General features: G+C 41.0%; 1 protein-coding gene across 2 annotated transcripts in view; it reads left to right on the forward strand.

Moving 5' to 3' along the window:
• The first annotated feature begins 13747 nt into the window (after positions 1–13747).
• The window catches only part of srcin1b (SRC kinase signaling inhibitor 1b), a 141811-nt gene continuing 132501 nt past the window's right edge, over positions 13748–23057 (forward strand). For both annotated transcript variants that reach the window (XM_086304439.1, XM_086304440.1), the window contains exon 1: positions 13748–14060. The gene's annotated coding sequence lies outside the window, so the exon portion shown is untranslated. The remainder of the gene's footprint in view (positions 14061–23057) is intronic.

A 23057-nucleotide genomic window follows, 5' to 3' on the forward strand; every position in this document is an offset into this window, starting at 1 on the left:
CTAGTTTATGATATATTTACATTATGTTTTGTCCATGTTTGATGTAAATATTCAAGATAAGTGACAGAAAATAAGGCAAAGCTGAATAACTCCACTTTATAAGGTAGCATCTTCTAGTTTCTGAATGTTAAACACATGCTGTGAGACACAGGTACTCATGTCTGAACAAAATAACCTCTATGTTAGCTGACACGTCATCACTTCCTTTGCCTGTGCCATCAGACAGTTTTGACAGCCCATCTGGATCCAACGTGACGCATGCAATTTGTCTGCATGACTGACGCCGCTCTACCTGCTCCCTGGTTCTTTTTCATACTCTTGTCTTTGGTTCGTGGTCAGTTTCTGTTCTTTCCCCTCTGTGACGTCTTCCCTTCGTGAATTCTTGCCATCCAGATACTGTAGGATCAGACTGAGGATCTCAATAGCAGAAAAGCTTTTAACAACTTTTTTCTAAGGGAAAATAAGTGCATACAACAGATTAACTAGTCATAGATAACTGTCCCACAGCAAACCAGTGTTTTAGCAAGTTGGTAAAACAATGTAAATGTAAAAAAGCTGCCTGGTGGAAGTTACGAGGATCAGTAAAGATCTGAACCTTCACCTCTGCTGTCTGACACTGAAGCAGAGAGAGCAGCAAGTTTATTCCTCCTGAAGTAAAGACTTAAAACGTACATAGTAAAGGAGGGTCTGCCTGTGGTGTCCCTCTGCGGGGACTCTCCTGCTGCATGATGGGAAACCCTGTTGATAAGACGATTCAATTCTTTTTCTTCTTTGAAGAAAAATAGTGTTTTTGATTTATTTTATTCATATTTTTATGTGGCATGGTTTTGCTGACAGCTTCAATATTTTCTTTTGCATTTTATTTCTGGAAAGACTTCCGGTGACTTTAGTGCAGAAAAGTCACGAAACATTTTCCTGAAGACGCTCCGAGCGAAGGGCCCGCTCTGACTTAAAATAGATTACTGTGAAGCTTTTAACAGCCTCCAAACTAGATGAACATTAAAAGACAAATCTGGAAGCCCTTTGGTGGAGCAACATGAAAGGCTGCCTTAAGGTTACTGTGCACAGATCCTCTGCTGCTGCAGAAGCTGAAGAGCTGATTTCTCCACTGACCTGCGCTCTCGCTCTGTGTGTGTGTGTGTGTGTGTGTGTGTGTGTGTGTGTTTAAATACCAGTGTGCTCGGGTAACCCTTCCTCTTACTGCCAAGGCGTTGCTATGGCAACAAATTCTTTTCTCTGTTGGCCTAGATGGGCAGGTAAATTAAAGGGTAAAAGAGACAGAAGGCAGACAGGTCAGGAAGGCTTCAAAAAGAGCCGTGTGAATGAGCGACACAATTAGGGCTACATGATAACTGATTTAATTTCTTTGGAGAGCCCGAGTGGAAAAAAGAAATGAGTCTCCTCAGCTCAAGTTCAACAATCCATGAAAAAGAGACGGAAGAAATAATTTTCTAATCTTTTCAGGAGGGGAACTGAGAGCACGCCTTTAGGTTTTAACACTCAGTGCAAGAGTCAGATATTTAAAAATGAATCCAGCCAAAGTGTGTGATTCAATGGGCCTGTGTTTGATAACTCCTGGTGCGGAAATCACTGAATTTGGATCAGCAGCTTGAAATGATAAAGAAACGTCTGCCATTAAAAGTGCATCTGAATATATGATCAATCAAATCCAAAAATAAATGATCAAATAAATAAAATTAAGCTCCTGATGTCCTGCAATTTTTTTTGTTTGCTTTTTGTGTGCATAAAATAAAATTCACTGAATTCATCTATCATATGTCTGTGTGTACAATAATCAACAAGGGAAAAACTGATACTAACTTTGATACTTTGTCTCTTTTCAAACTGTTGTCATTTTCTTGTGTCTGCTATGTTTCTAATATTTTTGTGTTGCATTAAAAGTTGCATGAACACACATTTTCTTTGCAGCAGCATAAATGCTTTTGTCGTCGTGGGAAACAGGAACCATATTTTAAAAAGAAACTACTTTGGTTAAAGTTTGGTTAAAAAGGAGCTCGAGTTTACCGACCTGTTTGTACTGTTTTATGCTTACATGTGTTTACTCAGAGTACCTGCTTTGAGCTCGTCTCCCTGCCCACCTTACCCACTCTCACCCTGCACAAGAAGACTTTATCTCATTGTCACTTATCTGACCAACGAACTTTTACTTTGTAGCTTTCTGCACTGTGTGCTGTGCTGGAGCTGATAGCAGAACATGCACCGTTTTCTAAGGTTGTAAAATGCAGTCATTAGATTTCAGTTGAAAGTAAATGACTTTACTGACCTTTCTAAATAATAATTACAAAGCTCTAATTCTCTAGTTTCAGCTTTTACTGCTAATTATCGTTCAGTTGAGTGAACTTTCTGTTCTAAAAGGTGTGTGAGAAGCTGTGAAAGACATTTGTTTACTCTTACTTTTAAAATGTGATGCACAAAATAGTTAATTAGCAAACTGGCTGTTAGTAGGAATTAAAATGCAGACTGTGTTGCTTGGCTGGGATCGATGCTTAGAAAAGAGGAGAAAATTGTAATTTTTCAGCCTTTCATGCACAACTGGAAGGCAGAGAGATGCTGATGCTTCTTAAACTCTTAGCTTTTCGTTTGAAATCGCTTCTCTTACAGGTTTGAATCGTGGCCTTTGTGAATGAAGCCGGTCCACTCTCACCTCGATGTTTAGTCTTTTTTTTCTTTACAGCAAAATGACATGCAACTCAGGTCAAGTGGTGCTTTAGAAATGCCCTCAGATAAAAAATATGGTCATGTTGGCTCCTTGTCAGCCTGACCGACTTTCAGTCAGTGCATGCTGGGATAGCTTTAAGGGACACGGTGACCTTCACTAACACAGGCCAAATGAAACTGCACATTAATTTGTAGCTGTGGCAAATGATACTGAGATACAAATATACAGGATACGGAAAGGAAAAATGTTTCACCCTCATGTTCAACACACTGAAATCCAAACTCTCACAAAAATGATGAGTAAAAAGAGAGAAACAAGTCTCAGACCTTTAAACACCCAGTGTTTGGTTTTTAATATGAATGAACATTCTAGTGGAATGTTTGACATTATTTCTCTCATCCAATATGTTTTAGTCTATGACTTCTTTTTTTTAACAAGTAAAATTTAAATTCCTGAGAGAAAATTATGAGAAGAAAACTCAAATCTAAGAGGAAAAAATAAAAAATTTATATTTAAAAAAAACTTTTTCCTGAGGAAGGAAGAAGTAAAAACATGAGAAAATCCTCCACAGATTTATCAGGAAAACATTGAACACAGATTTTGAAGTTATGAAGAATAAATTACATATTTATATGAAAACGAGAAAAAATGAGCAAATTTATAGGATAAAACCCACAAAGTTAAAGGGAAAAACTGTCTTTGATCTACAGGGTTGATCTACCACGGCTGTTAGGCTAACTGGTGGCTAAATTGGCTGTCTCTCTGTGTTAGCGCTGTGACAGACTGGTGCCCTATGACAGCCCCAACAACGCTGAGTTGGGTGTTGAGACTATGAGCCACCCTTTGTCATTAGTCGTTTCTTGCCTTTCACCTTCTATTTACTTACTTATTTTTATCATCAATTTGGAATATGTTTTCCCAGCATGAATGAACATTTGCATCAAGCATTCCAAATTAATGAAGATCTAACACTATTGAAAATGTACAGTCCAACTAATAATAAGTTAGAAGTACCTGGCCAATGAATAGGGTAGGGAAGGATAGGTGAACGCTGAAATAAATGAGCTTTGTTTCATTTGTTGTTGCTGTCTGGACCTTTGTCTTCTTTAAAATAGTAAAAACTTGGTTTTTAAATTGCTGATTAGCTGTTCGCACTAAAAACTACTTTTTAATTAATTTAACTACAAAAATTTGAAATGCATTGCATTCCACATATTCCTCCTTTCATTCATTATATTCAGACTTATGTGTCTCTCTCGCCCCTGTGGGCGGTCTTTATCCTTCAAGCTCGGGTCCTGTACCAGAGGTCTGGGAGTTTGAGGGTCCTGTCTTTCTTTACGAGCGTCGCCATGATGGTAAATGGTCTGTATTTGTATAGCGCTTTACTGATCCTATCGTTCAGGTCAGTTCCTCTCACACTCAATGCTACTTCTTCAGTCATACTTGGGGCTTGGTACGCAATCTCAGGTGGGGGTGATGATGATATCTCCCCCCTGACCTGTTGTCATGGCACCCCCTTGCTGTAGCATATGTGCCGTACCTAGTCAATCTCTAGCTGTGAGAGCAGTTACTTCTTCTTAATATATATAAAACACCCAGCACGCCCCTGCGGGCGGTTTATCCTTCAAGCTCGGGTCCTCTACCAGAGGCCTGGGAGCTTGAGGGTCCTGCGCAGTATCTTAGCTGTTCCCAGGACTGCGCTCTTCTGGACAGAGATCTCCGATGTTGTTCCTGGGATCTGCTGGAGCCACTCGCCTAGCTTGGGAGTCACCGCACCTAGTGCTCCGATTACCACGGGGACCACCATTACCTTCACCCTCCACATATATATATATATATATATATATATACACACACACACACACACACACACATTTTCTGTCTTATTTCTTTATTGCTTTTGAGACAGACCCGAGCTCTTTTGTCTTTTTGGCTCGCGTATATCACTGCAGGTCCTAGTTTACCCTTTGGATTAAGCATCGCATTAGTGGGCTCACTGGAATACAAAGTGAAGCTTTGCTATTTAGCTCAGTTGTCTCTGGTTTGCTGCCACCTGTATCCAGCCAAACTGGAAGAAAATCTGTTGATATAATGCCTGTGACAGCAGAATTAGGCTGCTTATGAAGTTTTCTTTGGACCAGAAATCTAACACTGACAAAGCAGGTGATTACTGTTATTTTGTAGCTGCCAAACCCAAATAGAGGTGCTTCCATTAGGGTGAGGAAAGCCAGACAGCTCGTACACAGAGCAATCAGTTAGCAGCAAATTACTTGGGTAGATCATGTGTATGACTCATATTGTCAGCGTTTTGCCCTTTGGGAGCGCTGCAGCCACCAATCATGAACCCAACAACAAGCTAAGCATCGTAATCAAATAAAACCCAGTCCAAGAATACACCGTTGACACATTACAGCATAAAAGTCAAATGTTTTCACTGCTTATGCGCTTCAAATGCTTTCTACATGTCTTTGTATTCCTTACAAAGTCAACTCGCATATTTTCATAAAAATGGGATTAAGTCAACGTTAATCAAATTATTAAACACACTTTAATTTTTTAAGGTTAAATATCCTCAACAGGAAACTCAAATTTGACAAACCATAACCAACAAAGATGGATCCCTTGGACACTGAGGTGTGCTGCATTCGAGGTGTTTCCTGTCTTGTGGATGCCTAATTGGCTGCTACACCAATAAGGTACTTATAACTTCCTTTTGCCACTAGGTGGCACTTTGACTATGACTAAATATTAACATCTAGATGTCTCCAGATTTGGACTCAAACATGTGACATTTGGAACATGTTGGACAATTCACCCTGAGTCATAACAATCTCTGCTGTGATGAATGATTGAAATTCAGCATGCTACAACATCTTAAATTTAAAAGTGTAGACTTCCAGTTGGATTTAATGTACAGACCCAGGAGGAATTTTTTATACATCATAGATTTTACATGATATGCTTGGATTTCATAAACAAAGGTGTAGTTAAGTGTAACGCCACGGCTGCTTCATAAACATTTTGTAGGTGGTGCTGAAGTCATTTTACCACATAAGACCCATAGATGATGAAAGCTCTCATCGTTTCAGATGTATGTTGCCAATTTTCGAGAACTTTTTAAGCCTTTTTGACCCCTTGAAAAGAACTTCCTGTTTCATGGTGAATCACTGTTGAATGAAAACCTTAAGAAACATCACGGTCAGATGATTCTTCCTGACACTTTTCAGGAGGATGTTTCCAACCTATCTCACGGATGGCAGCCACAAATCCATGACTTCAGTACAACCAATCAAAATAAGAATTTGCAGATATCACCCTTATGGAGAATTCTGATGTACATTTTTCCGTTTTACACGGATCTTGTAAAATATGACGAATCCTTTCACTGTTCGTACGTCGTAAAATATTGAAAAGCTGTGCATGGATCAGTGTAGATGGAACAATGTCACCTCCGTCACAACCTTACGTTGTTTCACAATAAAGTGCTAGAGGAATACATTTTATCACCACCAGGGATTAAAAAAGTCCAGTTGCACCTGGGTTGTATGTCACCTAAAGATTTTTCAGTTTTGCCTTACAATAACTGCACCACAAATGTGCCGTACAGAAGACAGAGAGCTCTAAAAGCTATTTTTACGTGTACAAATAGAAAATTTTGGTGTCAGCATATCAGCGTGAGCATAGAGTTTACAGCACTGGTACTGCACTGACGATGTGACCCAAATTTTAGTATTTAGTCTGCCAAATGGAGTGAGGGGGGAAGCTTCAGATCAATCCTTATTTATCTCTTCACTCTTCAAACATCATACTGCACATGATAACTTGAACAGACCCTGAGCAACTGCTGCAAGCTGGAACTATAAGAGACAGAACAACTAGGTCATCTCCTATATTCACATATTTGCTCTCTTTTTTTTTTCTTTTTTTGTCAAATCATAACTGTTCACACTGTAATATTATCAGCATGACAAAGGAAATAATTTGAATTTGACAGGAATTTATTTTCACGTTAAGCAGAGCATCACTGCTCTCTCCTATCTGTGCTCCAACCAGTGGTCATCAACCCGCTGCACTCTTGGTGTCACAGCCTCGCTAATCTAAAGTGGAGGTAAAGGCAAAACAACTTTTTCATGTCAATATATGAAATGTAATACATTTAGAAAAAAACATAATGCATGCAGTTGTTGCTACTACAGATGTTTCTAGACACGCCCCCTCAGGACACGAACATGAACATGGTTGTGTTGGTTTTGTTTTTGCTTTCCATCCTCCTGTCTTTCTTGGTCATACTTGGTTTCATGGTAAAATAGTCTCCTCACATAAATACCTTCCACTCATCCTGAACCATTTGCACCAACATATTGATATTAAATGCACACAGTTAAATGAAAACAATAGAAATGAGTACAATGAAATTATCACGAAGCCACAAAAGCTTCACTCGATTATGATTTTTTGTTATTGAAATATACAGGAAGGAAATTCTTTCATCTCCTTTCATAAGTTTCAGTTATTTAAGATGATAAAATGTACGCCTTTCACTTTTTATGTGTGGATAATTAAAAAAAGGAGAATATCTTGTCACATTGTGCCATGTTGTGAATTTAATTAAAACTGAGCATTGTTACATCTGACATCATAAAATCCCACAGTGGTTGGGCTATAATAAAACGATTTATGACACAGCTGCTGCGCCACTATCATATTTAATTGACGTCTCTTAAAAATAAGGCTCATTTTTGGTTAAATGCCCGTTTCCTTCAACTCCTCTCTGCTCTCATCTCGTCCTCACCTCCTCCGCTTGTGTTTCTGGTAGGAGTTAATAACACATAAAGAGAGGAGTCGAGGATGTGCAGTTTGAGCAATGAGAAAGGCGGCTCATCACTTTGCTCCTCTGTCAGTTTTCAGTTTTCACTGCTTTGTAATTGTCTGCCCCACCCTCACCAGTTTCATCTACACCCAATTAGGCGGTTGCCCTCGTTTGAGTGTGTCCAGCTCTTCCTCGTGTTGACCTCATGTTGTATGACCTCCTGCTGCCTTTTCCCTGCTTCTCTCACCTGGATTGTTTACACAGTGCCTGCCTTCCTGTGCCTGACCACGGACTCCCCTGACTGTTAAATTGACCAGTATTACATAAAAAATTTAGATATTGACTCAGTGATAACTGAGAAGCATAAAAAAGAACAGCCGACAATTTTGTTGGGCAGCAACAGAAAGTTGAAGTAAAAAATCTATAATATATAGCATCTTAATAATTCTTTGCTGGTACTGCATCCTTGGCTGAGTGTGTTTTAGTGTTAAAATTTGCAGAGAGCAAGATTAAAAAGAAATGGCACATACTTGTACAGCACTCATTATTTCTCAACTGTTTATTTTTTGTGCCGGAGCTTTTCCATCCTAATTAATTAGTCAATATGAGCCCTGCTGCAGCAGCTCCCACAGTTCCAGTGGCTGCAACGCTTTCTCTTCTTTGTCTCTCTAAATCATTACATGACATCCAGGAGAGCCAAATCTGTCCGCTCAGTCTTAGAAATGCATTAAAATAACATAGCGGGGTGTTTACCTGACCCACTTTTGGCATAATAACTCACATTCACGCAAGGATCAAAGTGTCTGTCTGCCCGATTCTTGTGAAGTCTAAAAATAGAAGAACTGAATTAAAACCAGAGCAGTGACAAACAAAAGGTGTTTGAGCCATTTAGCAGGGGCAGGGATAGCTCAGTAGGTAGAGTGGTGGCCCCATGACCGGGAGGTGGTTCAAATCCACTGCTCCCCGGGTGCCCACTGGCTGCCCACTGCTTCACTGAGTGAATGGGTTAAATGCAGAGATCAATAAAGTAGACATTCTTCTGAACCCAGATGGATGGCATCTAATTGAAAGGCAGCCTGAGACCGTTTCAATAATTTCATCCGTATTTAATGACAGACTTGCCCAATATAATATGTTAACACACTGATACATTAGTTTTATTGTTTTAATGACAAGGTGTCTTTGATTAATTCTGGCTTTATGTTGTTTTTTCCAGCAGGAGTTTGAAGCTTTTGATTCTCAGTTGCTAAAATACCTCATCTATCAAGCTGTGGATTTAATGACTGTGAAACATGCTTTATTTCACTCTGATGTTCTCTTCTCTGTTTTTATATCCCTGTGTCTATCCAGGTTTGCCTCCTATCTGTTTAAACTCCAAAAATCCTCCTCCTCCCAAACTACTCAGGATACCTCAGCTCTAAGGTATTGTGAGTTCTGCAGACCTGTACTCATCCTGCATTTGCTAAGCTCATTTTTGGAAATGTCCAGTTATCTACAAGCATCTCTGAATTGATCCTGGACCTGACTGAGTCCTTTATGTGGGCTCTCTGACCTGACCTATAGCATAAAGCTGATAATGGAGGGCCAGAGCTGGCTGCTGGCACACTGCCTACGCCTGCAGCCAGCAATTAAAAACATATATAATTCATGGCTGCTGACCATGTAAAAGTCCACTGTGCTCGTGAGCCATCTTTGATCATATCTGTGGTGCGGTGCCATCAGATTTGCCCACACAAAATGTGGGGATTGTAAAGGCTGTAGCTTAAAGATGGTCATAACCACTGTGACGTTATAGTGACTGTATGCTGCCATCCAGCTTTGCTCCGTGCCCTCACAGGCTTCTCTGAGGTGGAGCACGTCTTTCACTAATAAGGAGGTTGGTGGAGTCGCTCCTGATGCATTCACAGGCGTCTCAATGTGTGTGAATAGATAGAAGTGCTAGAAAGCACTTAGAGACAGAAAGAAGTGGTGTCACGAGTGAACGAGGCATGTTGTATAAAGCACTTTGACTGCTCAATAAAAAAGAAAAGTGCAACACAAGAACCAGTCCATGTACCATTAAGTGACTTCCTCATGCAGTACCACAGTTCCTCTCTTATCATATACTTTCTCTAGTTCCACAAAGACACAGTGCAGCTCCTGCTGACCTTCTCTGCAAGTGGCCTTAATTGGCATGACAAAATAAAGTCACTTGAGTGAGTGCATCAGGCTTTTTGACAGGAAATCATACAGGAATATTTGGAATTATAACTGCTGCATTAATTTTGGTAAAGCATCTGAATAAGATTGATGACCACCGTGATGATAACCAGGACAGCAAACTAACACGACAACTAAACTTTCAAAATAAGAGCCTGAAGGGAAAGTAAAATGAGCACAAATTGTGACAATGAGTCGCCATTTATGCTCACGTGGGAAATTATCTGGGAAATAGTCTGAAAACATTTAGACATTTTCAGCATCATCAAATTGATAAATCTTTACCTTCATGACATTACAAAGGACAGATTGTGCTTCATTCACTGGGTTTAGTAAGGTAGTAAAACATATTCCCCTAGCAGAGAATCTAAACTGCACTTAAGGATCAAAGAAAAAGAGTCATTTCGTCTTATGTTAAACCCAGAACATGACCTACTCCTGACCAGATGACGCATTCGGCACACATTACCATAGTGTGTTATTCAAGGTTCAGTTTTTCTGCTGTGATGTGATGCCACCACGATTCTTTTCTTTTGCTGCTCTAAAAGTACAGGTAGACTTTCATGACACTAGTGTAACTTTCTTTGACGGCATGTGTTATCGTGACAGGGGTGCCACTTTTTCATTTTCACCCGTGAACCTTCAGCAGGTCTGTGTACAGCCCTGCTGTCACTGGACTTGAACTGGTGTCCCCTTTTCCTGACATATGGCAGTTAACAGGGACACCGTGAGTCCTTTTGAAGTTCTCTCCACCTGCCTCTTCATCTGTCTGCGGGTAATTGCTGCCGCACGGCGTGGCGTATGTGGGGTTACAGCGCGTGTTTCCAGTATCGCGATTCATTATTCAGCCCCCCTGGCCAGACGTAGCAAGAGAGCAGCTGCTCTTCCTCTCACCGGTCAACCAGGAATCCATGAATCTCTAATTATCCTGTCATCTCTGTCTGTCTCTCTGCCTTTCCTCTCTTTTTCCTGTCACTGCTCTGTATTTATTCCTTCTCTCTTCATCTGTCTGTTTTTCTGCTTGGTCTGTCATTCAGGCCTGTCAGCCTGTCACCCCCTCAGTCTCCTCCTCCTCCTAGCGTTCTTTCTTTTAACCACAATCCCCCCTCCCGCATTCTGCACTGCACTCTCCAAATTTTTGCTTTACATTTAAATATTGCAATCCAGTGTTTATAAAGTCAAAATCTGCTTTTAATCCACCTAAGAAGCATGTAAACAAGCCTTTTTCACCCCTCTGTAATTACATTTCCACTGTTTCTCTCTCCTCAGGGTGCATTTGTTTCTCGCTAAGCTGTGGCTGTGCGCGCTAATTGCTTCGCCACCTATAGAAAAGTGCCTCTGATGTCACCTCTCAATGAGCTTTCGAGAGAGAAATCAAGGCCGAGCATACATCACAATGTTATATGTTTCTATTAGCCACCTGTGACACCTGTGGGGGTGTGTATGTGTGCAGCAAAGTGAGGGCGAGTAGCTCAAAGGCAAAAAGCACACACTCCAGAGCATTATGACAAGCACACGAGCGTCCATCCATCCCCCCAAGGCCCAGTGAGTGCCATCTTTAATTTATAGCTATGTTTTATTTACCAGCACGTCAATTCAGGCCACTAGGCAACAAACAAGGCTCCGTGTTGGCGGGTGTACAGCATCCTGTCCACTCTGTCAGAGCACACATCCCACACTCGTCTCTTACATAAAAGTTTTAGTAAACTTTGTTCTAAGGTGCAGCAAAATTAAGAAGTTCAGTTTACACATCATTTACACACAAGCTACACTCATTAAATTAAATGCAATTATAACTGTGATCCTTTGATTTACATTATTGTATGTAATCATGGAACTGCATCATGTTACTTATCGAAGAAATTTGGCTAGCGAACCAACTTCCACTCAGATATCAGTGTTTCTGCCATTAGAAGCTTTGCACCTCAGGCTCGATTTATGTATTTTCTGGAACACAAAAACTCATAACCACTCACTGATTTATCTTATTAGCTAGTGATAGCACCCATGTACTTATCAGGAAAGTGTTTGCACAGGTCGAGGGAGGTCTTCCTGTAGAGTTTTCTAGGACTCAATCTTTTTGCAAAGAGGTGAGTCACCCCCTACTGGCCATTAGAATGCAGGCCTAAGGGTCTTGTGCACTGGCTTCATTATTCACAGTCAGAGGCTATGCACATGTTTTATACTCTCTGTTGCTGGAAGTGAGAAGTGAACTTTTTCCCTAATTTTCATGGCACCCCTGTCGTGATAACGCATGCTGTCAAAGAAAGTTACACTAGTGTCATGAAAGTCTACCTGTACTTTTAGAGCAGCAAAAGAAAAGAATCGTGGTGGCATCACATCACAGCAGAAAAACTACCTGAATAAACTGAAACTTGAATAGCACACTATGGTAATGTGTGCCGAATGCGTCATCTGGTCAGGAGTAGGTCACGTTCTGGGTTTAACATAAGACGGAAATGACTCTTTTTCTTTGATCCTTAAGTGCAGTTTAGATTCTCTGCTAGGGGAATATGTTTTACTACCTTACTAAACCCAGTGAATGAAGCACAATCTGGCCTTTGTAATGTCATGAAGGTAAAGATTTATCAATTTGATGATGCTGAAAATTCTAATCTGCTGCTAAGTCTCTTTAATGCCGCTGGAATTACAGCTATTAGAACACAGAACACACACCAAGAATACCTGCTCAATAATTAAAATCAATTTCACTTTATCTGCCGACAGACTAAATCAATTTCCTCGTCTCCCTTATTAAGCTGCAGGACCATGACATTAGATGTATTCAGTTTAAAGTTCCAGAACTCGAATGTGTGCAGTCGTCACCTTAGAAACAAACAGCAGCGCTGAGAGCACACTCGGCGATATAATAATTCACTTTAATTAAAATGTTTATTTTACTGCGCTGTGCGATAAATCCCACGATTAACAATTTTCTGGAGCATTAATGTCTTGTCTTTTTTGAAACAATGTTGCATTTTACTGTTACAGTGGGAGAAATAATTGTTTGATACCCCGCTTGATGTTTCTTGTAGTTGGTCACCGGGTTTTCATGCTTAGGATTGAGGCTGTGCAGGAAATTTTAGGTTTAGTGGAGCCGAGTGCATAATGGAATTTTGTTTGTAGTATAGTCCTCTGGTCATTTGCTGGTGTTGGTGATTAGCTGATGAAAATAAATGTTAAAGAAAGGAAGCTTAGAGGGAGAATATTAGTCACGACTTATTTTAAAGTTACAATCTGTTCAGACACATGGAAATAATAATGATTTCATAGATGATAAATTCTAATCAGTGCTTATCATATTTACTTTCTATTATACTTCAGTGCACCTGTGTTTCCAGGTGAGTTCAGGATTTCTTTCTTACTTTCTCAGATGCTGTTTTCGCTCGCTTTCCTGGAGATCCTATTACCAGGTGTCACAGTGTGTGTGACGTACAGCCTCTCTGACCCTGAACACACACACGCTGTCTCATTAATTCATGGCCTTCAACTGCAGATTGAATTACAGCCGGTGCTGGGCCAGGATTTACTTTGACAATATCCCTTTGTAGTGGACACACACACACACACACACACACACACACACACACACACACACACACACACACACACACACACACACACACACACACAAAGATAAGCTGTGTCTGCACTGTTCTTGATATCCTGATATCAGTGTTTTCTATGCCACGCTATGCTTGCTGTTATTCATTATTTATCACGACCATTAGTTTGTCTGAGATACATCAGCATCCCCCCCTTTTCCTTCACCCCCAATTTTCTGGATTCCTTTTCATCCTCCGATCGATCGCTTCCCCCTCCTCAGCTGCACAGGGAAAAGTGTCAAACCCACACAGTGATGCTGAATTACTGATGCTCCACACCACAGTATATTCCCACAGACACATGTGAGCGCACGATTCGGATCCTGTGCGTATCACGACGAGATCAAAGGCAGCGGGAACGGGGTGCAGTCCCTTTAAGAGAAGCAGGACGGGGAGGGCTGTGCATCCATAAAAGATGAGTTTATTCAGTGGCCATGCTAAGACATGGTTAGGAACGCCTCTGCACTCCAGCGTTCTCTCATATCCATCACAGGCGCTTCACACACTCATGCTGACACAGCTCCTGAAGAAGCCGAGACATGGACACGCTGAGAAGAAAGGGATAAAAACTGGACCTGAAGAAGAGAGGAAGCGGGAAGAAACAACAGCAGAAGAAGAGTGACAGGGGAAGAAAGAAGAGGGAATAAAGAAGATAAAAGAGAAAGTGTGCAGTAGAGGAAAGTGAACAGGTGCATCAAGGCGGAGAATGGGCAATTCCTCCTTCCCAGGCATGTCCCCTCTCTCTCCGTCCATTCTGTAGTTGCAGGTATTTCTAACTTGAGTGCCTTTCTCTGACGTGCTGGGGGATGCTGGGAAAGTACCGCTCTCCCTCTTCTTCTCTTCAGTGTTTTGCTGTCTGTGTTGTTTCCGCACATGTCTCTTTGCCCTGCATGTTTTATGGAAGAAGACTTTTTTGAAGCTTCTCCAAACTTATTATTTTTTATTCATTTTCGAAACAGCTTCTGATTGAGTAACCGCATCACGTTGGAATAACCAGTTTTGAGTGCTGCAGTCCATTTTGTATGTATCAAAAGTGCCTTTGAAATGCATTTCAGTGCAGATATTGAGAGGACTCTGTGTGTATTTGGGGGTGTGAATGTCTGCTGGTGTCGGTTGCGTCTGGCAGCAGTTCTTGTTTACTGCCTGAGCGGATGGGAGGCTGTGGATGTCCTGGCTCTCAGAGGCTGGCATCTGGACCGGAGTGAAAGAGTGCTATTGATGGATTTACTGAGGCTGCTGTTGCTGCTGATCAGAGAGGAGATGGAAACAGTGATACAAGCAGGAAGAGAGCTGGACATTAATGCAGTGGCTGAAAAATATAAAAGCGGTGGAGACAAAACACATCTAGTAAGCATATGTATCACCACTTTGATTCTTGGGTAGGTGGAGGAATGATTTAAGTGGATTTTTCGCATCTGCATTAAACTCACACAGGTAGCGCTTGGGTTTTTCTTAAAGTCCCTAAATAGAAGTTGGCAGTGAAGCCAAAAACTAATCTCTACATTCCTCGTAGATTTTCAGCCATCTGGAGTTGGGAAGCTCTGCAAATGCCCGAAAGTCCACATACACTGATCAGCCACAACATTAAACCCACTGACAGGTGAAAAGACTAACACAGCTAATCTCACTGTAAGGCAGTGTGCAGCTGGTGAACCTTGGTTGTTGGCCTTCATATGGACGCTGCTGACAGTATATAAACATTGCTGCAGACCAACCCCACCCCATGTCAGCAGCACTCCCAGTTGGACAGTGCTCCCTGCCAAATCTCAAAAAATGGCTCAAGAACAGAGTGAAAAGGTTAAGGGATTAACTCAGACTCCAGTTTCCCACTCACAGAATTTCTGATCCACAGGAAACCCGTAGAGGTCCTGTATCTCTACTCCAGCTCTTTAAAGCTAGCCTAGGATATAAAGTAGGTTGTTTTATTATTGTGGTTAACTGCTTAAAATCTGGCTTTCTCTCCATACTCTAATCATTGTGTTGTTCCTCAGTGAGATAACTGATATAGCTACTGTTATATAGTTACTGGGAATCCCAAATGCGGAAAATATATAACACCGCTCTCTCAGCAGCATCGATGTTTCTAGTGAGATGATGGGAAAGAACGTGGACTATACCACCTGAGAAGACAAGAATAATGATTTATCCTTACCTTAATTAACTATAACCCAGTGGTTCTCAGCTGAACTGCTAAAACTGTATCTATCAAAACAGGTGGGCAAAGGTGGTCCCGTAGAACTTCTAATCATGTCTGTAGTAAAATTATTTGTGACCACGTTTTCCATTTAGTCAGGCAGAAATATATTTTTATTAAAAGTGAAAGGCACAAAATAAAAATAAAGACTTCATCAAGTGACCAAAACCAGCAGGGAATAGCTCCAGCAAGAAAATGGCGATACAGTGCTTCTGTTTAACGCCATAAACACGTCCGGCGGTGTAGCGGTGCTGCTCAGCGATGTGTTCTAATCTTCCACTAACAATGGTGCAGTAAGGCACAGAAGACTAAGCTGCAGACAATATGTTTGTAGGATCAATTCAGTGTTGGGTTTGTTCGTTTGTTTTTGCTTTTTTTTCTCTCTCTCTCTTCATGGGATTTGCTGGCAAGATGCAAAAACAAAGTCAACAACCCTTTAATGGCGTTCGCTCATCCAGATGAGAACATCACATTTCCTGTGATCGTTCCAAAAAGAGAAGACAGTCTGACACTTTTTCATTTTCAGGTTTTTGTCCATTTTAATGAGTTTCCAGTCAAATATAAGTACAGTTTGGACCTGATAGCAGTTTCAAAAAGCTTGGTGCTATGTTAGCTTTCATGCTAGTTGCTAGTAAGAACGCTAGCATAGCATTGAGGACACTCACGGTAAATCTTCATCAGTTTGACTAACAACAAGTTTTTAATTTTTCTCTGTGTATGTGTGTACTCCTCCTACTCCTTTTATACTTACAGTATACTTCCTGTTTTATTTTGTTGTCCTTGAGTGTCATATTTAGTTTTGACCTCCTTTCTTTATTCCACTGAGCTCAGTTCAGCCCTTTTGAAAGACAAAAAAATATTTATTGTTAACGTTAATGTTCACATGGCTTTTATTATATTTCCTTTATCCCACTGAAGTGCTTCTTGGATGGTCAAATTTCCCAAGTTGTTACGTTTTCCCACCAATTCTTTTAAACAAGAATGTAGAAATAACACGGATGCTGCAAGGCAGGTTTATTTTTACTGGTCGGAATATTAAAACAATGCATTGATAATTGTATATATAAGGTTACTATTTACCAGGATTGCTGCTAATAGATTGCTTGTTTAAAGAATGAATCACTTTATTAATTACTCTAGTTTACTCTGCATCAGAGAGCTGGAAAATCTGGATTTCTGCAAACTGCATATTCATGCAGGTGCCTGAGAGGTTCTGTAAGGGTGGTGTAAATACCTCCACTGTGGTGCCAAGTGTTGTTAAATGACCTTCTTGGTTTTTCTAAGATGACCGGGATGATCTTTCAGAGAAGATACGTATCTCTGTGATTCAAATTTAATGATAATGCACGAGAGGCACAGACTGCTGCTGCTGCTGACTGCAGGCTGGCAGAGTGCAAAATGGAGGTCTTCACTATCTCTAATCGCTATTGATTTACATGATACCCTCTTCTCTTTGCTCCCACTCTGCACAAATCTGTGTCGGAGCAAGAAAAGACCCGAGTCTCTTGAACGCGTTGGGAGACGCGGTTTGGAAAAACAGCCAGCTATCTTAAAATTCAGCGTTGGATATTGAGGCCTGTCACATCCCGCATGCCGTTTCACTCAGAAATCGCTGAGAGGATTAATTCTGAAGTGAGCGTTTTGAAACGCCAACTATACAGTCGCCCTTGAACATCTCAAAGTTATCTCCTTTGTGCCGCATGACTGTGTGAGTCATGTCACCTCACTGACATGGCAGAGCCCTCCCCAGCTCCCCAGGAGGCTTTGACAGGGGCGGGGTTGCCGGGTGGCGGAGGTGGAGGGGAGCAGATCAAGCGTGCTGGAATCACAAGTGACTGGGGAGCAAAAGAAAAGGAGACGAGAGGCTGGAGGATCTGTCAGGGTGCTGAGGAGCGTCAGCCAAACAGCAGTTTTCCCACGTCAGCCTGATCAAACTTGTTGACATCTGGAAGGAGATGGAAGACAGACAGAGAAGGAGAAGAAGAGATGAAGGGCAGAGGGAGGAAGCTGCAGAGCAGAGGGTGCCGACATCAGAGAGCTGATTGATGCAGAGCCACCAGGTGAGGGTGAGCTGACTGTAATATTGACTCAGGGATGTCTGTTCTCCCGAGAGCTGCCTCGCGCTCTGGCATTCAGAGACTCTGCTGCCTTTTCATCCTCGACGTTCAAGCGTTCGACTTCTTTTCATAAGTCAAAACAACATTTTTAAGAAATGTGTTTTCAGGCACTGAAACTGCAGCTTTATAATTGTGGAAAACCATCTGAAGAAATGTCTTCAGCTCACAGATGGCGAGCGGTAAAAAGTTAAATGTCTTTTCATCGTCTACAAACATCTCAGACATGAAGGTCCTTGACCTGCTTTCTCTTTCTCAATCCCTGGATTTACTTTTTTCACACTCCAACTTTTACACTATTTTCCGAGTCGATCTTTAACATCCCCGTGAGCCCGGTTGGACTGAAATGGAAGGACAGATATTTGTTCACTTATTTACAATGAATTATTTTTAAAAAAAGTGCTGAAGTGAAAGATACTCCAGAGATTAAAGAGACTCTTTTAACCCTTGCTTTTTGTCTGGACCAAATTTGAGAAAATAAACCTAAATTTGACTGCTTTTCTTAAAGTGACCCACAAAAAGTTAAAACATGGTAACATTTTATGCTGTTGTACAAGTGCTACAAGTTTTTCAGGCTGTTCTGTTCGCGCTGTTCAGATGGATTTTAGAGCCACTGGTTTGGGTCAAATAAGCAGTCGTAGTTTCTCAGAATTGTGACACGTCTGCGTGTATTTCTGTGGGACTGTGATGGCACCTTATTTCTCCAGGTTCCTGCAGCAAGATGGAGTTTGAAGGCTCCAATAAGTCTCAGAGTAAAACATGGTGCACATAAGAAACAGAGGTCATACAAAGGTCAAAGGGCGCCTCGAGAGTGTGGGAAACACTCATCCCTAGCCTACATGAACAGGGTGTTTTAGTTGATATTGAATATTGATTATATTTTTACATTGTCAGGGGCAGGGTCTGTGACCCAGCAGGTTTGAGTTGGTTTTGTATTTTTGTGTTCTTATATTGTGTTGAAAATATGTTAAGTTCTTGTGTTGCTGCTATTAGTTAGGATTTCGTTTCATTCTAGTTTTGTCTCCTGATTTATAAGTCTTTTCTTCTCCTCTTTGTTGTCATGTCTATGTCTCTCCATGTTTCCTGTTTTATTTTGAAAGTCTTGTCTTTCTATGTTCAAAGTCGTTTTTTCCCAGTATAGGTTCTAGTTTTTGCTTACTCCCCCTGGATGATTCGCCTTGTTTTTATACTCATGTTTTCCGTCTTCTTCCGTGTCTGCATTTGGGTACGTTCCATAAACTCACCGGCGTGTCCCGCCGTGACATGCATCCTAAACAGAACAAATGAAAGTTGTTAATTTTAAAAAAATGCTCTTTGTAGTCTTCGAAAGTAACGAAAGATTAATCATCAAGTTTTTAATGCCAGATATGTTGTTTACATATTCTGTAGTTTAGACTTTGTTGTAGACACATTTGTGACCAAAACAGCCCCAAACCAGACTGTGAAGGTGTAGAATATCACCAGTATGTAAGGATAAGACTCGGTTTTACTGATGAGTACTAAGAACATTAATACTGTGTATACTGACACCAGCCTCTGGAGTCAGAGTTTGTCTGACAGCTGGCTCACACTGAGCAGTATCACAACAGCGACATGAGCAGCCTGCCCATAAGGAAATATGAGATGCCACGGATGGGAGGTAGTTGATAGCAACTCCTGAAATTCCAGAATAAGACCAACAATAAATTAATTTTGTAATCTCGGATGTGGAAATAAATAAAAATATGTCACCCAGTATATCTGCGTGGCCCGCCCAAGTAACGGCGCTCCAAATCTACTTCAAAGCAACTCAACCCCATAATGCAGACACTACATAGTGGCTTAATCAGTACTAGCACACATTTCACCCTATGATGTGCTGAAGGGGCCGGTGTACTGACAAAACACCCTGCCTATCAAGCTGCCCTACTTGTTGTTACTGCTCAAAAACTCACAACGGCCATGTTTTCAGTGTTAATAGTACACGCCTATTATTTGATCCTACCCCGATCTCGTGCGTGTGAAAAAAGATTAGTATTATATGTTTTACTTCTTTATTACAGTTGATACTTGTTTCTTGTCAAGCCAACATGCGTTTTGTTTTTGTGCAAAAATACTCCAATTTGGATTCTCAGTTGAAGTCATATTTCAGGTCTTGATTTAGTACTTCTGAAAGTGAGCTCAAAGTGGCTTCTACGCTAAATATTTTCAGCATGTAGATGTTACCGACTCTTATCTGCATTGTGAAGGTGCGACACAGCTTGTATCCTAAAGTGTCTTTGTGAAGTATGAATCTTCCTGTTGTCTGAAGAGAGACTCTCCCCTTTGAAAACTGCCTTTTGAATGGAGTTCAGGACGTGAGCAGCACCTGTGGAGCTGGCAGGGAGTCTGTTTCCTGTTCAAGGACACTTTGTCGAAGTGAGCCACACTAAGTCTGCTCTCTTCAGTCCTGCAGAAATGCTGCCATTCATTCACTCGTTCATATAAAATGGATATTGATGGAAGTTCTTTTTATTGGTTGACTGTGTTATCACTGTAGAGCCTGCATTTAAGAGCTGCAGGGCTGAAACGGAGCAAGACTCTTAGCCAGTAAATGTGCATAATTAAACAATCTCGGCCTTCCCTTTGAGAGGAAGCAGTGAAACATTTATGGCACAACACATCAGAGTGTAATTAACAATAAATCTCAGTTAATTTGGCTCTGTAAAACTGACCGAGGATCTCAGCAGCCTGTCTGATTTATTCACAGAGTGAATGAGGCTTAGAAAGCTCATCAAAGCCTCACCTGAGTGGCTCAAGGTGTTCGAGACAGGATGACCTTACTTTGCTTGGCAGCTGAATTCTTGAGTCTTGCGGTGTTGATGCCTGAATAAGCCGCACAATGGCAGACCTCCGCAGTACTCCACCTTTAGATCAGCGCCACAAAAAGAAAGGATGACCTATCTGCTGGTGCTGTGATCTAAATTATAGCACAATTTAGATCATAAAGGCAGACCAGTGTTCAATGAAACTTAAACTGCACACACAGTCTGAACAGCAGTTTGTGGCAGTGATGGTTGACGTGACCTTTTCCTGTTTTATAATGCATACATTTAGTCTTTTCTGGTACCTGGTAGCACATGCTACTTGTTACCTGCCAAATTATTGTCATGGTGAGATTTGATGCTTCTATACAAACAGGAAAAACAAAGGTGACTATAAGAGCTCTGTGTGCCCCTCCAAAAAATTTAAAAAATGAGGTCCAAGACCTGGAAGTTGTCACTGTCAGATATCCAGCCTATTATTGTGTGTTGGGATGAGATTAGATGAGACTGTACAAGCTGGAAAAATATGCAACCAAATAGTGCTCTGGCCTCCAAACTGTGTGGGGAAAAAACAACCCAAAACCAAAAGAGCAAAAAGGAACCGCTGCAGAATGAAACTAGCATGCGACAGGTATGCTACAGCTATTTGCAGTCATTTGGAGAGATGAGTTAAAAGTAGGGTTTGGTGGTCTGTGCTGAACAAAAAGCGACGCACTAGAAAGTTCCTGTTTCTCAGGAACAGGTGCCCGAATGTGATGACCTGGAACCTCCACTGCATCACCCATGATGGAGAGGACTAATGTTGGAAAGTGGACATCACATCAAAAACCAGACATACAGTATTTATCTTACTGGCTTGCTTTGTCTATTACACGGTCAGACATTTACTTATATACTTACAACTACTTGCAGTTTTTACATTGTGTCTTAAAGGCCTTAATGTGACAAATCAGTTCAATTAAAAAAGGTCACGTTGTTTAAATGTGACCTTTTAGAGGCAGACCTTTTAGAGGGAAACCAAATGCTCACAAAATAAACCTCCAAATTGCAAATTAACAAAGAGATTTTATCCTCAGGTCTTGATTTGTGAAACACTGGTTTTGATCTTCCTCATGCTCCGAAGTTTGTTGAACTGGTTGGCTAAAGGTAGCAGTGACAGACAGATGGTTCATCCAATTACCTGCCAAGTATTTAATTGCCAATGATGACTCCTCAGATGGCTCTTTATAAATAAACCATCTGTCCAATCAGGTTAGTCATGATCAGGAGAGTCACCACATTAGACTGGGGTTTCTTTGCAGGGTGTTTCTGTTTTTGAGTCCCACCACACTGTTTCTAGGACACTCTTAGAGCATCAATCCATCCACTTTAAAATTTTACCGACCTGACCTGCTTTAGGGCCCGGGGTGCATGTGACTTTCATCTTGCAAGCTCGCCTAAGACTGCTGCATTAGGCCATGCATGGCAGAGAAGAGACGGAGGATCATTCTTACAGGAGACGGTTGTTATTGGATGCTGATGATCTGTCCTGTATATGAAGATAAATATAACTGGCTAAAAAAGAGGCATTTGGCGAAAAAACCAATCTCAGAATGACAAATAGGAAAGGCAGACAAAAAGCAAAGCAACCTTTTTATGTTTTTGCTGGCGACCGTGTCATCAGTATTTATGCCATCCGGCCTCCAGTTGCTATGTGGAAGACAAATGGTCAGAATAAAGCAGAGAATTGTCTCTTGGGAAGGAGATTCTGGTTGCTTTTGTTATAAATCAGCTTAATTGCAAACTACTGTGTCAGATTTTTCTCAGTAGCAGCCTGTTCCCATTTTCTCTTCCAATTGGCAGTTTCTGGACATAAAGTGCTGATAATGACCTCAGGCCTGCTAATGTGTGCACTCTGGTACGGTATTTTCACATTTAAACTCAGTGAAAGGTTAGACAGTCGGCCGTTTATCACAGTTTTCACAATAATTATACATTATTGTGCAAGGCTGGACTTTTTAAATGCACATGCTTGTAGACGTGCTTGATTACCATCATTAGTCAGTAGATCCCTGCAGTATGTATCAGCCTGAGTGGCATTACTAATGTGGCAGATGTTTGGTGGTGGACATGCAGCTCTTTAATGATTCTGCATGTTCTGTGTTTATTTGAAAATGTGTTGTGTACCACATTAAAGAGGCGTTTTTGTCCACCGGAGCCTAAAATATGATTTATTTTCATTTTCCTGCTTTATTGGGCACAAGAGGAATGCTAACAGAGCAAGAAATGGCTGAATTCTTAGGGAAAATTAAGATGTGAAATATAAACCACACCAACAACAGCAGTCATTTAGCACACAGTCGACTTGCTGTACGATTACATTAGAACTCGCAACACACGCTGACAAATGAGAATGTCAACAGTGTGGGAGGTTACCTTTGAAATTACAGAGCCATGCAGCTGCAACAGAGTCCTAATATCTATGACAACAAAGCCCACGAGGACCTCAGAGACCACTCAGTAGGAGTGGGCAAAATTGTAAACCAATTTACACATAGAAGTTTCCAGCAATGACTTAAAAATTTGGTTTAAAGTACTTACTTAATAAGGCTGAAATGTTGGAGCTCATAACTGACAATATCCTGTTGCTTTTAAATCTAAATTATATTACAATATCTAGGATGCACCTACCT

Source organism: Aulonocara sp. 'chitande type north' Nkhata Bay, linkage group LG8, assembly GCF_057382095.1.
Source record: "Aulonocara sp. 'chitande type north' Nkhata Bay isolate Kocher_YH1m ecotype deep benthic linkage group LG8, A_spYH_male_GT1.1, whole genome shotgun sequence".
NCBI classification, from domain to species: Eukaryota; Metazoa; Chordata; class Actinopteri; order Cichliformes; family Cichlidae; genus Aulonocara; species Aulonocara sp. 'chitande type north' Nkhata Bay.